General features: G+C 47.4%; 1 protein-coding gene across 3 annotated transcripts in view; it reads left to right on the top strand.

Annotated features, from left to right (window-relative positions):
* MYCBPAP (MYCBP associated protein) overlaps positions 1 to 16,139 on the top strand; it is a 1,019,029-nt gene that overhangs the window by 252,974 nt on the left and 749,916 nt on the right. The gene's annotated exons all lie outside the window — the stretch shown is intronic.

Below are 16,139 nucleotides of genomic sequence, written 5' to 3'. Positions count from 1 at the left end.
CCCTCTTCGAAATAGTAGGCATCACATTTTGAGATTGTTTTGGATGCTTTTAATAGTTAGCTTAGATTAGAATGGAGAGAGGAAAATCCAGTCTAATTTCCCTAGTTAAAATCAATATTTTGGACCTTGAAAATGTGTTAGAATAAAGGCTCACATGTTTTCACTAAATCCTCTTTTGTCTAGTAATTTTATGAAGTCCATTCCATCTTATAAAGTGCCTTCTCAGTATCTAATGTGAGAAAGATTTATCTAGTTTTGGTTCATTCTGCTATATCAATTAAAGCTTACAATAGATATAAATTATGTGTTGCCAGTCTATTCCTTATGATTCCAGCCTGATTTCAGCTTAAACCATATTGGCTGTACGGGCATGCCGGTTGAAATAGTCACTCACTTTAGTAACTGGTGTGTGAATACCGTCCCTCTCAATAAACCTGTGCTGAGACCTGCATTCCATCACCAACATGGGATGGAGTGATTCAGGGCATGTTATGAAGCAGAGAGCATTATCTGTGAGCTGAGCCAGCTTTTGCTGCCCTCTTCAAAATAGTAGGCCTCCAATTTTTCGATTGTTTTGGATGCTTTTAAAAGATAACTAAGATTAAAATGGAAAGAGGACAATCCAGTCTAGTTTCCCTAGTTAAAATCTATTTTTGGACTTTGAAAATTTGTTAGAATAAAGGCTTACATGTTTTCACCAAATCCTCTGTTGTCTCATAATTTTATGAAACTCCATTCAATTATATCAAGTGCCTTCTCAGCATCTAATTTGATAAAAATGTATCTAGTTTTGGTTCATTCTGCTATATCAATGAAAAGCTATAGATATAAATTATGCGTTGCCAGTCTATTCCTCATGACTCCAGCCTGATTTCAGGTTAAGCCATATTGGGTTAAAAGAGGTGACCAAAATATTTGTGAATTTTTTCGCATTTGTATTTTACAATTCGATTGGCCTATATAATTCCTGCTCAACAGAGACACATAATTGATTGTTATGGTTTTAATTAACTAAAAAATACATTTTGATATTGATATAGAACAGAGACGCGTGATAGTGAGACCCTGCTCCAGCCACGGCCCCATCTCCACCTCTTCAAGGGACGCGTTTTCTTTACTGTTTAGTGTTCATGATTATTACCAGGGGTGCCCTGAAAGAGAAGGAAACTTACCTATTATCCTAGTTCTTTCAGTGGAATCTCTGTTGAAATCCTAAGCAAATCTCCTTTTTCCTTGTCTAATGAAGGAAATATTTATTTTTGTACTAGGCAGAGCCTTAAATCTCGGACCACAAAAAACGGAGCATCTGAAACTGCTAGAGCTTGATGGGATACTGGTGGAGTGTGCTTTCTGAAAGGACGAATGTCAGTTTCCAGCCTTTGAAGGTTGCGGCCTGCCTTAATAAATTCTGCATGTTTTCTCTCATTTTTCCTTCAAAAAAGGCCCATCAAAGAGTTTTACTTTTGTTATGATACCATAAAATATAAGGCTAAAGGGCTGGAATATAAGATTAACTGGATTGATCGACTGTTCTTGCAGTTAGATGAAGACATTTGAATAAGATTATTTCACTGGGTAACGCCTGAAATTCTTGTTTTAGCAGTGTGTCTTTTGCAATGTTCAATGTAGCAACAAACTATGGACGACTGTGGCTGGGGCTATATTTCCAGGGAGCAGTTGGTGAAGAGGCGTGACTAGTGACACGCTGGATGAAACAACATGTTGGAGCCATCTGTTGGAGCAACATGTTTGATAGCTTATTGAATGGAGTGACTTTTTAGGTTTTCTCCTGCACAGCTTGTACGCTGTGTTTGTGAAATCTATTGTAATATATATTAAAAGGGGCTTACATCCGCCCCCTTGCTTTCCTTGCTTTTGATTGGTTCCTGTGCTTGGTATTGACTTTTTCTCCATTTCTATTGGCTACAGCATACTGTTTATCCAGTATTGGGGTATCTTTCATAGATTCACATGCCTGAATCATTCCTGTCGCTGAGCTGGGAGTCCCACGGTAAATAAAAAAGCAGTGCCAAAGGCAAATAACAGTAGTAGGCCCTAAAGAAAAGGCCTGAGTACTAGATCTTAGTAGCCTATCTACATCATTATGCTAAAAGAACCGAAAAAATTGGTCCCAACCAATCAGCTATCAGCACCCTCTAGAACACTCTCAGCAGGTCCAGTTCTCCTCAGATTTTCACCGCACGTCATGTGGAAGGGAGTCTCCCTGAGTACCACTCAGTTTTTCTTCAGAATCTCTGACAAGAAGGCCTTGTTTAAGCCCTGCAGAACCTGCGACAAGAAGAGAGTCCATGTTGATGACCAACATAAGGACTGCATCTACTGCCTCTACCCTAAACATGAGGCAAAAGATTGTAAAATCTGCCGTACCTTCCCTTTTAAAACTCTCAGGGATAGGGAGGGAAGAGTCCTGTTGCGGCTTAAATCTTCTACGGCTGAAGATGATGATAGAGACTCAACTTCCAGCAAGAGAGCTAGATCACAGGATAGTTCTTCAAGTGAGGGGAGAAAACACCTTAAATCCTCCCAATCTACTTCTGGCCTTTCTCAGAGGTCTCCCTCAACCTCCTCTGGGCCTTCGCAGTCTCCACAGACTTCTGCTCTCAAGGACTCTAAGAAACAATCTTCTAAAACAGGGAGTAAAAGCCTCTCAAAATCTTTGGCTTTCCCTCTATTGTCGACGATTTCTGTCACTTCTTCTGCTCCTTCGTCGATGGAGACTATCTCTACTACGTCTATCACATCTCCTATACTGTCGACAAGGATTACTACAATGTCTAAGAAGAGTGTCGTTGAAGAATCGTCGACGAAGGCCTCATCGATGAAGTCGTCATCGAAACATACGTGGACAAAGGTACCATCGACGAAGCCTACACCGTCGACGAGAGAGGTATAGTCGACGAAGACGCAAGTATCTACTATGCCATCGACGACTTTCCCGTTGACGGCTGTCCCGTCGACGAAGATCCCAAGTCCGTCGACGATGAACTCGTCGACGTCGAGCCCCTCAACGACGATTCAGTCGACGACTCTAGCAAACAGCCCGTTGATGACAATTCCATCGACGGAGATCCCGTCGACGACCATACCATCTACAATGGTTTTACCTGCTCCAACTAAGGCTTTGGTTGTGGTTCCAACTTATTCAATGCCAGTTCCATCTAGGAGCTTTCAGCTCAAGACATTTCAAAGGCATGAGTATTCCAATATTTCACCTCTTACTCCGTCGCATCTCCTGGAAACATATGCCCAAGAAGAGGATGATGATTATGACGACAAGGACGACGAAGGACCATTTGGGATAGCTTGTCATCCTTCTGAACTGCATACCAAATGTCAAGAGGAAGAAGAAGGGGATTACAACGAACAATATTACCAAGAGGACATTGTCGTCCCCCATTACACAGTATATCATAGACAATCTCGACAGTCTGAGACCAGCCATCTGCCTCCAAATCTTATCCAGGACTTGCAAGCCATGCTCAAAGATTATAGGCAGCGGTTTCCCCGCAGCAGGTTATTCCACCACCTCTGCCTGTGGCGGTTCCAGATCCTTTACCTCCACCTGAGGCTTCGACCCCAATGCCTCCGAGTACAGAGCCTCCTCAAGAACAACAACCCTCGCAACCTCCTCAGGATCAGGACACTTCCTCTGATGAGGAAGTTGAAGAAGGTGAATTGCCAGAAAACCCTCATGTTGATCCATGGGATTCGTACATTATCCCTATGCCTTCGCCACCGACTCCTCTGCCGTCAGATTCGCCACCAGAGGATATAGGAGGGTTTCACAACCTCATGCAGCGGGCTGCTGCTAGGTTTCAACTTCCTGGTACTGTGGAGACCGAATGTTTCCTTCACGATTTTAAAGAGGAGTCCAGAAAGATTACCAGGGCCGTTCCTATAATTGATTATACATGGAACAAAGGTATCAAGATCATGAAAAATCCAGCATCCGTGCCTGCGGTGCTTTCACGGATAGATAAGAAGTATCGTGCTCCGGCCAATAGTCCATCCTGCCTCATTGGACACCCTAGGCCAGATCCCGTCATTTCCCAGGCTGCCCAGCAAAGGTCTAAGAACCTGGCAACACCTATAAATACACCGCCGGACAAGGAGGAACGTTGTCTTGATCTGATTGGAAAGAAGTTTTCCACTATGGCAGCTGCTTCTATCAGGGCAGCTAACTCATTAGTGATTATAGGGCGTTACGATCGCCAAATGTGGTCAGATATGGCTGGGCTGATTGACCTCATTCCGGAGGAGAAAAGGCAGGAAGCACCGAAGATCTTACCAGAGGGTGAGCGTGCAGCATCAGAAACAATAGATCGCGCACTGGACATTGTTAATATGAATTTCAGACAGCTAGCTGGGGCGGCAGTACTCAGACGCCAGGGTTGGCTTAACGCCACAACTTTCAGACCAGAGGTCCAGACAAAAATATTGGACATGGCCTACGATGGCGAATCGTTGTTTGGAAAACACATCGATGAAGCCCTCCAGGCAATAAAGACCGATACGGACACTGCAAGATCCTTGGGCTCATTGCAACACAGACGTGGAACATTCAGAGGCGCTAAGGGCCGTGGTTATTCCTCTAGAAGAGGATATCAAACACAGCAGAAAAGACAATACCAACCCCAATATAGACAGAATTGCTAATCCTCATACCGCCAATCCAATATGGCTGGTTTCTCTCGCCAGGGATGTCGAAAACGATCCCAAAATCAAGGGCGTCACGCTAACAGAAAACAGTGATCTCCGCAGGGCGCCTTCCCCTTCCAGTGGGCGCAAACATTTCAACATTTGTGGACATGTGGCGAGAAATTGCCTCCGATCTATGGGTTCTAGACCTGGAGAAAAACGGACATACCCTAGAATTTGTCACCAAGCCACCTACCACTCCGCACAGGGGACCCCCTCCCCCTCATCTTCACTTATTTTTCAAAGAAGTTTTAACAATTCTACTGAAGAATGCTATAGAGAAGGTCCCAGCACATCAGAAACGGACAGGTTTCTATTCTCGTTTTTCCTGATCAAAAAGAAATCAAGGGGATGGTGACCGATCCTAGACCTTCGCATCCTGAACAGATTCCTCAAAAAACAAGGATTTCGCATGGTCACCCTTTCAGAGATTCTAGGTTGCCTAAATGAGGGAGATTTATGACTTCTCTGGACATGGAAGACGCTTACTTCCACATCCCAATCCATCCCAAACATCGCAAATATCTCCGCTTCACTGTGGCTGGCGTCCATTATTAGTTCAAAGTGCTCCTGTTTGGTCTAAAGTCAGCTCCAAGGATCTTCACAAAGTGCCTAGCTCCTGTAGCAGCAGCATTAAGATCCCAGGGAATCCAAGTTTTCCCGTATTTGGACGATTGGTTAATCAAGGGTCCTTCGGAGCAAGCAGTCAGGACTGCCCCTGTGACGTCTCTTCGACTCTCTGGGGCTAACTGTGAACAGAAGCAAATCCCAGTTACGCCCGATGCAAGTCCTTTCGTTTCCTGGAGCTCTTCTGGACACTGTCTAGTGCAAGGCATTCTTATCTCACGAACGACAGCTTTGTCTTCAGAAGCTAGCAATTCTGATTTCAAGAAGAAGGTCAGTTTCTGTTCGCATGTTCGCTTCACTCCTGGGGATGTGCTCTTTGGCCATAAATCTCATCCCAATGGCACCACTCAGAATGAGGCCACTACAGGAAGAACTGCACCTTCAGTGGCAACAAGCAGTGTGTTCCTTCAATGACACCATCAAGGTCACACCAGGAATGCTAAACGCCCCACATTGGTGGTCACAGATAGCCAATCCAGCAGAAGGGCTCCCTTTCATACAAGAGGTCCCAGATTTTGTTCTGACAACAGACGCCTCCATGGACGGATGGGGAGGTCATCTCCAGGGTTTGCAGATACAAGGCAAGTGGTCTCAAGAGTACAGGCAACAGCATATCAACAGCCTGGAATTAATGGCGATTTTTCTATCTCTGCAAGCTTTCCTTCCAAGGATTGCTGGTTCATCGGTACTGGTTCGAACCGACAATACCACCAGCATGTTTTACGTAAACAAGCAAGGAGAGACAAGGTCGGCAACTTTGTCTAGAGAGGCTCAAGAATTGTGGAATGGGTTACACTCCACAACATAACCCTCAAAGCGGAGCATGTCAAAGACCTCCACAATACCCTGGCGGATACCCTCAGCAGGTCCCTATCAGACTGTCACGAGTGGGAGCTAGAGCACACTCAAGTGAACAGAGTTTTCCAGAGTTGGGGCAAGCCAACATTAGATTTGTTCGCAATGAAGCAGAACAAGAAATGCCAATATTACGCCAGCAGGTATCCACAACAGGAATCAAGGGGGAATGCCCTGTCCATGCGATGGCAAGGGATATGTGCCTACGCTTTTCCCCCAATACCTCTAATCCCAAGGGTGTTACGCAAGATGAAATTGGCGGGATGCCGTCTCATCCTCATTGCACCCCGGTGGCCACGTAAGTACTGGGTCCAAGAACTTCTGTTGCTATCCCATGACCAGCCGCTCCGTCTTCTTCCAACACCCACAATACTGTCCAGGAACAGGGGACAGGCGGTTCACCAAGACCCTCAGTCTCTAAATTTACACGCATGGCTCCTGACTTCCTAGAATTCAAGGACCTTGACATCCCACAGGACTGTCGTGACATCCTAACTAAATCCTGAGCTCAGAGCACAATTAAGAATTATCGTCTTAAATGGAAGAGGTTTTGCTGTTGGTGTGAGGCTAACAATGTTCACCCGATAGAAGATCTTGCGGAACAAATTCTTCCTTATCGGCTGCATCTGGTTAGATCTGGACTCACTTTTTCATCAGTTAAAGTCCATTTAGCCGCACTTTCCAGATTCAGAAAAGGTGCTAAGCTTCCTTCTTTATGTTCATCCTCATTAATCAAACAATTCATGAGAGGTCTTTTCCGAGCGTTCCCTCCGGTGCGACCTCCTCCATCGGAGTGGGAACTTAACATGGTCCTCACACAGTTAATAAAGCACCCATTCGAACCCATCCACAAGGCCGAGCTCAAGTTTCTCACATGGAAAGTTGCTTTACTTCTAGCTCTAACTTCTGCTAGAAGAGTGAGTGAAATCCAGGCTGTCACTACAAAGGAACCATTTTTACATTTCTCTCAGGATTATGTGACCCTCCAGGCTAATCCTACTTTTATACCAAAAGTGCTGTCACAGTTTCACCTCAATGAACCAGTGAGGTTACGGACTTTCTTTCCAAATCCGTCTACACCAGCGGAAAGAAACCTTACATTCTCTTGACATCAAAAGATGTTTAAAGTTCTATCTACAGATAAACAAAGCCCTTTAGAAAATCTGACCAGTTGTTTGTGGCTTACGGACAAGCTACTCTGGGAACTGCAGTCACAAAAGCCACAATTGCCAGATGGATAGCATCTACAATCCATTTCTGTCATGACAAGACTAACAGGCCATTGCTAAGGAAAGTCAAGACCCACTCCACAAGAACTGTTGCAGCGTCTACAGCGTTGTTTGCTGGAGTGACTCTAGAAAATATCCGTTGTGCTGCGACATGGAGAAATGTCCACACTTTCACAAGACATTACTGCCTTCAATCTACATGTCAAGAGGATGCGGTGGTTGGGCAGGCTGTCCTCCGCCACCTTTTTCTTTGAGACCATTTTTAGGTACCGTTTGGTCTTTAATTACTATCTATGGTTGCCATTGTTCATGATAGACACAGTTATGCAATTTTAACATGTTAATTGTATTTATATCTATAATAATATGCGCATAAGGCTTGCATATCCATGAAGTGATATTACTATGCATGTTTCTTTTCCCATTCATAGGTCATGTTTTTAACTTTGAAGGTTTGGTTTATTATGCCTTTGTTAATAATTTATGGATGCAACTGGGAGTTTATCAGCACAAGTCTCCCACCATCCGCAACCGACTGTATACTTGGCATACTGCTTGCTACTCTGATTCAGGCATGTGAATCTATGAAAGATACCCCAATACTGGATAAGAAAACAAGTTACTTACCTGTAACTACAGTTATCCAGTATTGGTATCTTTCATAGATTCACATGCACCCACCCTCCTCCCCGAAGAGTCAGTCCTCTATGTCTGAGATACTTATTTCCCACTTGTGCTAATGAAAATCTGAGGAGAACTGGCTCTGCTGAGAGTGATCTAGAGGGTGCTGATTGGTTGGGACCCATTTTTTTGGTTCTTTTAGCATAATGATGTAGATAGACTACTAAGATCTAGGTCTCAGGCCTTTTCTTTAGGGCCTACTACTGTTATTTGCCTTTGGCGCTGCTTTTTTATTTACCGTGGGACTCCCGCCTCGGCGACGGGGAATGATTCAGGCATGTGAATCTATGAAAGATACCAATACTGGATAACTGTAGTTACAGGTAAGTAACTTGTTTTCTTCCTTTTGGTTACTGTGCTTTTCCTCGTGTGCTTCTCTTATCAGTTTTCTGGCACCAAAGTACTGTTTTTATCCGCTTTATGGGACTTTTTCAGGTATAGCCTAGGCAGCACTTGTGCTGTCTTTAAGAACTGCAAGTACCGCATAGATCCCACTCTAAAGACAGTGCCTGCAGCAGGAAGAGGAGCCCTTTAGCTCTGCCGAAGTCTTCACTGCTCTCAGAGAGATACCACCGCTCACTGTGCTGCTCCAAGCACAGTGCAGCTGCTCCTCTGACTCCACAGCTCCTGATCTACAGCGACTGTCCGCCTGTAAACAATACACACTTAGTGTGTATTGTTTACATTTTTGCCTCTGACTCTTTGTGTTTATAAGCTGGGACTGTGAATTTTGCATTAACATCTATGTCTTTTCCATATCAGCAACGGGGTCTCCCGGATGGTCTTTGTCATATGTAAACTCGCGTTTATGGGCATCAGCCAGTCTGAAAGTCGGCGTGCCTTTTGGCGAGGAATTAAGGGGCAGCATTACTTCTTCAGCAATGCAGGGCCTGCTCTTTCATATACTCTGCCAGTAGGCAGACACTTGCTACAGGTAGCTCCTCTCTTTGTTTTCTCATTGGCCCCAGCCATGATCCCTCCCGTGTGATGAGACACCCAACACACTGTGCTTCTGCAAGCACAGTTCAGCCGCTCCACTGACTCCACAGCTACTGCTCTACAGCAGCTGACCACCGGTAAACAATACATACTCGGCGTGTATTGTTTACATTCTTGGCTCCGATGCCTTGTTTAATTATTATTTACAGTTAAGCCCTGCACTCATAGACGGTGCATGTCCCGGCAGTCTATCATCTCTCTTCTGAGGTGAAATCAATGCAAAAAGCTCCCTCGTCGAAGACTCTGTCAACGACTCCGTCGACTAAAGCATCAAAGGTACAGTCCCAATCTTCTGTTTCATCTATGGCTCCGTCGACGGTAATTTCATCATCTCCAGGACTATTGCAGAGTTCCGCATCAACAACTTCGTCGCCGGTGGTGCCTGTGTCGTCGTCCATGGTGCTGACGACGTCGACGAGGATGTCGACGACAGCTACCACATCGATGGCGATGCCGACGACAGCTGGGGTGTCCTCGGTCTCGACGACATTTGCTTTGACATCTTCCCTTTCATCATCGCCGATTCTCACATCGTCTGAAAATGTCAACATTATCGGCACCATCTCGCTCTCCTTGGACCCATTCGTGCGCGTAAGCGGCAGCCATTTTGTGCACCATGGGCTCCCTGCCCTTCGCCGATAGCCAGCGTCTCTCTCTCTCTCTCTCTCTCTCGACCTCACAGACAAACCCCCGCGCGCTGACAACCCCCCCCCCCCCTCCGCTCTCACATGTCTTGGATCATAAACCCCTCTTCAGCGCAGCTCTGCCGCGGAACCCCATCCTGTTCCCAGCGCGACACTTCCCTTCATTCCTTTCATGGTCCCAGGCCCTTTGATGCAACCCCTTTTCCTGCGTGCCCGTTTGTCTTCCTCGTTCCCAGGCCACCACCTAAGCTCTGCGGATACTGTTTATTGCCCCCCCCCGTGCAGTAGGAAGCTTCCCTCATTAAAAGACCCCCGAGTTGATCAAAGCCCCTACCCTATGAGATCCGATCAAACCCCCCACATTCCGTGAATCGGCGGAATGTCCAGCTGCGCGATAATCATCACCTGTTGCGACCGGGGTGGGGACTTCTACTGTATATGTGTGTGGGAACGGGCTTGGAGTGGGGATTCCGAGAATGTCTTTCCGTACATCAAAGCATTGCCAAGAATGTGTTGTATGTAATAAAGCAATAAACCTGTGTATAAGAGGCCAGGCCTCAGAGATGCGGTTAGAGCACCTCGTGACGATACTTGCTGTCCGAACTGACGTGTTCTCCTCCGGAGAGAATAAAAACCCTTGTTTCCTGCCTTCCAGTCTCCAGCGCCTGCCTCTTCATTGGTTAATATCTTGTGGGTATAAGAGGCGACACCGCCGGGCAATACTTAAGGATCTTTTAATCTGGTTGGTAGCCTGACCTTTAACAATTGGCGTCCCAAACGTGGGGCCCATCAGTGACTCGTGGATCCAGTGGGAGAGGTCCTGACGACAGAGTGAACGACTGCAACGATCGGGAGCGCGCCTGTCCGATAGACCCTCGTCTGACAGCCGATCATCCGAACTTCACCGGTTCCGAACAGACCTCTCTCGAGTGATCTACGGTCCTGACTGGGAACCATCAGGAGTGCCGCGAGGAATACGAGGAAAAGAGGACGATCGGGCGCTGGATTCGGAAGACAAGAAACTGTCCATGCGGTCCGGGTAAGGTCGTGTAAACACGACGAATTGCGAAATGGTTATTTGAATTGTCTAGAAAATACTAGTATTACTCTTTGTTAATTTATTTGGAGATCCTCTGTCTGCAAACGGAGAAACAACAGGCTCTCCCTTTGCAAACAGTGGAGGATAGGTAATGCAACTGTCGTGTCTATCTTTCTCCCCCACTGATTAATTACCTGAAACTGAACTATTGTTCGCAGACTGTTTTCTGGAGATTCTCTGTCTGAAAACAGGAAAGAGCCCCTCTCCCCCCCCTTTTTACAGATAGTGAAAGGGTAGGTAACGCAGACCTTTGCGAGCCTACCTATTCTCCCCACTGAATTGTTTTTTTTATTTTGATATTGGTTCATGAGGTATTCGCTGCCTGCAAACAACGTAGAATAGAAATATTCTGTCCAGTCTTTGCACGCAGTGATAAGATAGGCAGTGCTGACTTTTTGTCCCTCGTTGCGAGCCGTCATGTCTGTCTTCTCCCCACTGATCGGTAGCCTGTTTAGCCCGGACTGCTTATTAGAGATGAACCATCCGGCTCCACCGGAAGGCACCCCTAATAAGGACATGTTCATGAAGCATGGATTGATCGCTATAGCCTATAACAAACTGTGGCATAAATATACGAAAAAGAATGGAGAAAGTCAGTGGCCACTGATAGGATCCTTCGATGATGACAAAATAAACGCGCTAGAAACAGCCCTAGGTAAAAATAAGACAACGCCCACTATGCTTGATAGTTTCGGCATGTGGTGCAAAGAAACTGAACAACGTAAAAGGAAAATTGAGAGTAGGTTGGAAAAAGAGCTGCGAAAAGCAGCCCACCTAGCTGCTCAGAAACTGGAAGGAGAGATAAAGGAAAGAGAGAAAGCCAAACAGAAACTAGAAATGGAAACATCAAGCCAGTGCTCGGTTAGAACGCCCCCCATGCTCTACCCTGATTTATCCTCGAGACAAAAACGAACGAACGATGATCTACTGTTAGGCCCTCCGACCATCTACATGCCCCCTCCATATGCCCCTTCCCAACCCTTAGCACAACACCCACCACCCCCAGGTGTAAACGAGGGTAGTGCCACAGCTTCGGCCCCCATGGTCTCTGTGCCGGCCGAACCCCTTGTACCAAATACTCCGCAAACGACAACGTTAGGCGACCCTGAGACCCGAGGGGCTGGTTCCGCAAGAATAATCAGACTAAGCAAAGATGAGCGAACAGGGATCGACAAGATAGTAAGAACACTGGTAGAAAGGAAGGAAGGTGAAGAGTATATCACGGATATGTTTAAATCGTATACAGGGAGTCACAGACGACACTTTACTGTACGACTGTGTTACCATGTCTTGAACGCATACGAGGACCGATATCGAGACAAAGGTCCCGAGAGCCTAACGACTCTGTACCGGAAGGTCGATATCGGGGATGAGGGCGAGTGTGATGTGACGGACCTCCTTACGCGTACGCTTGAGGTTTTCCGCCACCTCACTGAACGAGAATCGGGAACTAAACCCACGACATCCGTGGCGACCGAACCACAAACTGAGCAATCTAACACCATGATGCCGATACGAGAGGCTGCCCCTTACTGGGTTCCTCCGCGAGGTACAGGGACTAACGATGACGCGAACCACCAAGATGCAAAAGGAAGGGTAGTGTACAACTGGGTCTACCAGCCATGGGATCGGCAAGAGATTCTGACATTCCGGAAATCTCTGCCTGATCTACGCAAAAACCCCACTGCCTTCTACACTGAATTAGGTACAGCCCTAGGTTCAACGATTATGACCCTGGCTGACATCGACTTGTTTTTCGGGTTATGTCTACCAGCTGATGTGTGGAAGCAAATCCGGAAGGTCGACCACCTTGAGCTGTTCGGAAATACCTGGTCACAACTCGATAACATTGACAAACAACGAGGACCTGGACAAAAGCCTTTGAAATCCATTTTAGACCTTCCAGATAAAATCGTACAGAAATTAAAAACCCTGATTCCAGAAAAGAAAGTGGACTGGTCGATAGTAACGGCCTGTCGCCAGAAACCCCAGGAGGATGTATCGGAATACTTCTCCCGGTTCGAAACGGTGTTCTCCGATTACAGCGGCCAGGACATGACCACTGCAACCGGACACCATCTGTTTGTCCAGAATTATGTTAAGGGTCTGTCATCCGAGGTCTCCCAGAAACTGCAGGCTAGCGAGAGTAGTTGGGCAGCCTCCAAACCTACGGCTATCCTCCAGATGGCCCAATATTATGAACATCAGAAAAATGAAAACGATAGGGCAACAGAGAGAAAGAAGAAGGACTTGAAAGAGAGGGTGATGATGGCCCAGCTGCAAGGGGTGACTATAGGACGAGACCAATACCGGGGAAACTATCAGACGAACGCCCCTAAGTCCCAGGACCGTACTTCGACTCCCCACAGTGGACGTACAGACCTTAGAGAGGACCAGTGCGCTTTCTGTAAAGGAACTGGCCATTGGAAATCCCAGTGCCCAGTTCTTCTGGACATAATCAGAAACAAAGACCCCAAGGACATAGCAAATGGGCCAAGAAATAAGGGACAACAGCGAGGGCCCCCAAATGACACGACTAACGACAGAGCAGGCAGACTAAATACATTTGATCGACCCAGACAGAACCAATACCAGCAATCTGACTATGATGACACCAACAACTTTGCATAGGACTGCCAAGGGCAAGGGAGGGATCCAGTCGAGCTCTATGTTGACCAGCAAGGCCCTTACGTCACTGCTAAGGTCCTGGGTACCAAGTCTCCATTTCTGGTAGACACTGGCGCAACACGTAGCGCGTTATCTAAACGACTGATTCCGGGGGCACCCTTGTCTGGCTCACTTATAACATCGACAGGTTTCGATGGAACGCCCTCCACTAACCCTTTGTCCGCCCCGATCCTCTTTGACGTAGAAAACAACACCACTGACACCACGTTTTTACTTTCCTCCAATAGCCCTGACGCCATTATGGGACTTGACTTATTGAAACACTTCCGAGCGACGATCAGATGCTCTCAAGACGGAGTTCGAGTTTTCCTTTACGACAACCCCGTTCTGCTTAGACATTGCCCTCCCCGACGCATGTTTTCCATCTCCGACGCTGACACATCCCTACTTGACACTCTGCCTCCGTATCTGTGGGCCAAGGCGGATTCGGACGTAGGGCGCATGCTGATTGACCCAGTGCACATTACTGTCCGACCAGACGCAACTCTCCCAAAACTTCCACAATATCGGATATCGCCCGAGGGCGAGAAGGCATTAGCTAAGATTATCCAGTCACTGATAGACGCAGGAGTGGTAGAGGAAGTGGTTAGCAACATTTGCAACAGCCCTATCCTGCCCATCATCAAGAAACAGGGAGAGGGAGACGAGAAAGCATACCGTTTTATCATTGACCTTCGAGAGATCAACAAAGTGGTGGTACCCCATTACCCTGTGGTCTCGGACATCACCACCATCCTGACTTTGATTCCTTCTACTGCCACCACCTTCACTGTCATTGACCTCAAAAACGCATTCTTTTCCATCCCCATCCACCCAGACAGCCGATATCTCTTCGGCTTCACCCTAAAAAACCGCTCATATAGGTTCTGCCGAGCACCCCAGGGCTACACAGAAAGCCCTAGCATCTACAGCCAGGCCCTCAAGAGACAACTGGATCAAGTCCAGTTACCCGATGGAGTGGTGTTAGTGCAATACGTCGATGACATCCTTTTGGCAGCCGACACCACTCCATTAGCAGTTACAGCCACCATTCAACTCCTGCACTTCCTTGGGGAAAATGGCCACAAGGTCTCCAAGAAGAAATTGCAATTCTGCCAACCCCAGGTCACTTACCTAGGCCACCTTTTGTCCAAAGACGGAAGGAAACTCACTCCTGATCGAATCCAAACCATTCTCGAAACTCCTGTCCCTAAGACCCAGAAGCAGGTTCGCTCCCTATTAGGCCTCACCTCCTTCTGCCGACAGTGGTTACCAAACTTTAGCCTCGTTGTGAAGCCACTGCTTTCTCTGCTAGGTAAAGACGTCCCCTTCCCATTCCCTTGGACCCCTGAGTGTCAAACCTCCTTCACGGAACTACGAGATGCCCTTTGTTCAGCCCCTGTCCTAGGTACCCCTGACTACAAAAAGCCCTTCTCCCTTTACACTCACGAAAGGGAGGGGTGCGCTTTATCTGTCCTGACCCAGGCCATTGGCCCTAAGCAACGACCGTGCGCTTACTTCTCTGCCACTCTTGACCCTGTAGCCAGAGCCTTGCCTGCCTGCCTTCGAGCTGTAGCTGCTGCTGCAATCTCTATCCGACAGAGTGAGGGGATCGTGCTCTCGAATTCCCTCACGGTACTGGTACCCCATGCAGTTGACACCCTCCTGAACCAAACCAAGACGCAACACCTGACGCGTGCACGACTGACTGGATACGAACTGACTTTGCTTGCACCCCATATCGCCCTGAAAAGATGCACCACACTGAACCCGGCAACTCTGTTACCCTTGCCAGAGAACGATCCCAATGTGCACCCTGTACATGACTGCGTGACTCTTACGGACGAACAGACTAGAAGTAGGGTTGACCTCAGAGACACGGCTTTCCCTGACCCTGACGGGGAGCTGTGGGTGGACGGTTCCTGCATCAAACTCCCCGACGGCACCACTTCCGCCGCCTATGCAGTCACCACGGCTCGAACTGTAGTCGAGACCGCCCGCATCACGCAACGATCTGCCCAGGCAGCGGAACTGATTGCCCTGACCCGAGCCTGCATCCTGGCAACAGGAACTACAACGAACATTTACACCGACAGCCAGTATGCCTTTGGGGTGGTTCACCATTTTGGGCTCCTTTGGAGGGAAAGGGGATTCTTGACCTCACACGGCACCCCCATTTTACACGGGGATCTAATCTCCGCCTTGATCGAGGCCGTCCTTCTCCCCAACAAGCTTGCAGTCGTCAAATGCCAGGCACACAAAAAGGTGACAGACATCATTGGGCAGGGAAATGCGCTAGCCGACATCACTGCCCGAACGACAGCTGAAAATAGGACGACAACCCATATGTACGTGACCAGGTCACAAGCAGAAAAATGGACTGACGCTAGAGACACTATTAGAGACATTCAAACGGCTAGCACACAACACGAGTTGACCGAATGGACACGGGTGGGATTAAAAGATGATGAAGGCTGCTGGCGGACAAGAGACACAAACAAATGGTTGCTACCTGACTCGTACCTGATTCCCATACTGGCTATGGCACACTCCCCTGCCCACATAGGATCAGCCCCCATGATTGAACTTGTCTCCAGAGTTTGGCACAATGATAAAATC

This window comes from Lissotriton helveticus, chromosome 7, assembly GCF_964261635.1.
Source record: "Lissotriton helveticus chromosome 7, aLisHel1.1, whole genome shotgun sequence".
NCBI classification, from domain to species: domain Eukaryota; kingdom Metazoa; phylum Chordata; class Amphibia; order Caudata; family Salamandridae; genus Lissotriton; species Lissotriton helveticus.
The sequence above is the reverse complement of the archived record's forward strand: the minus strand, read 5'-3'. Positions and strand labels throughout refer to the sequence as shown.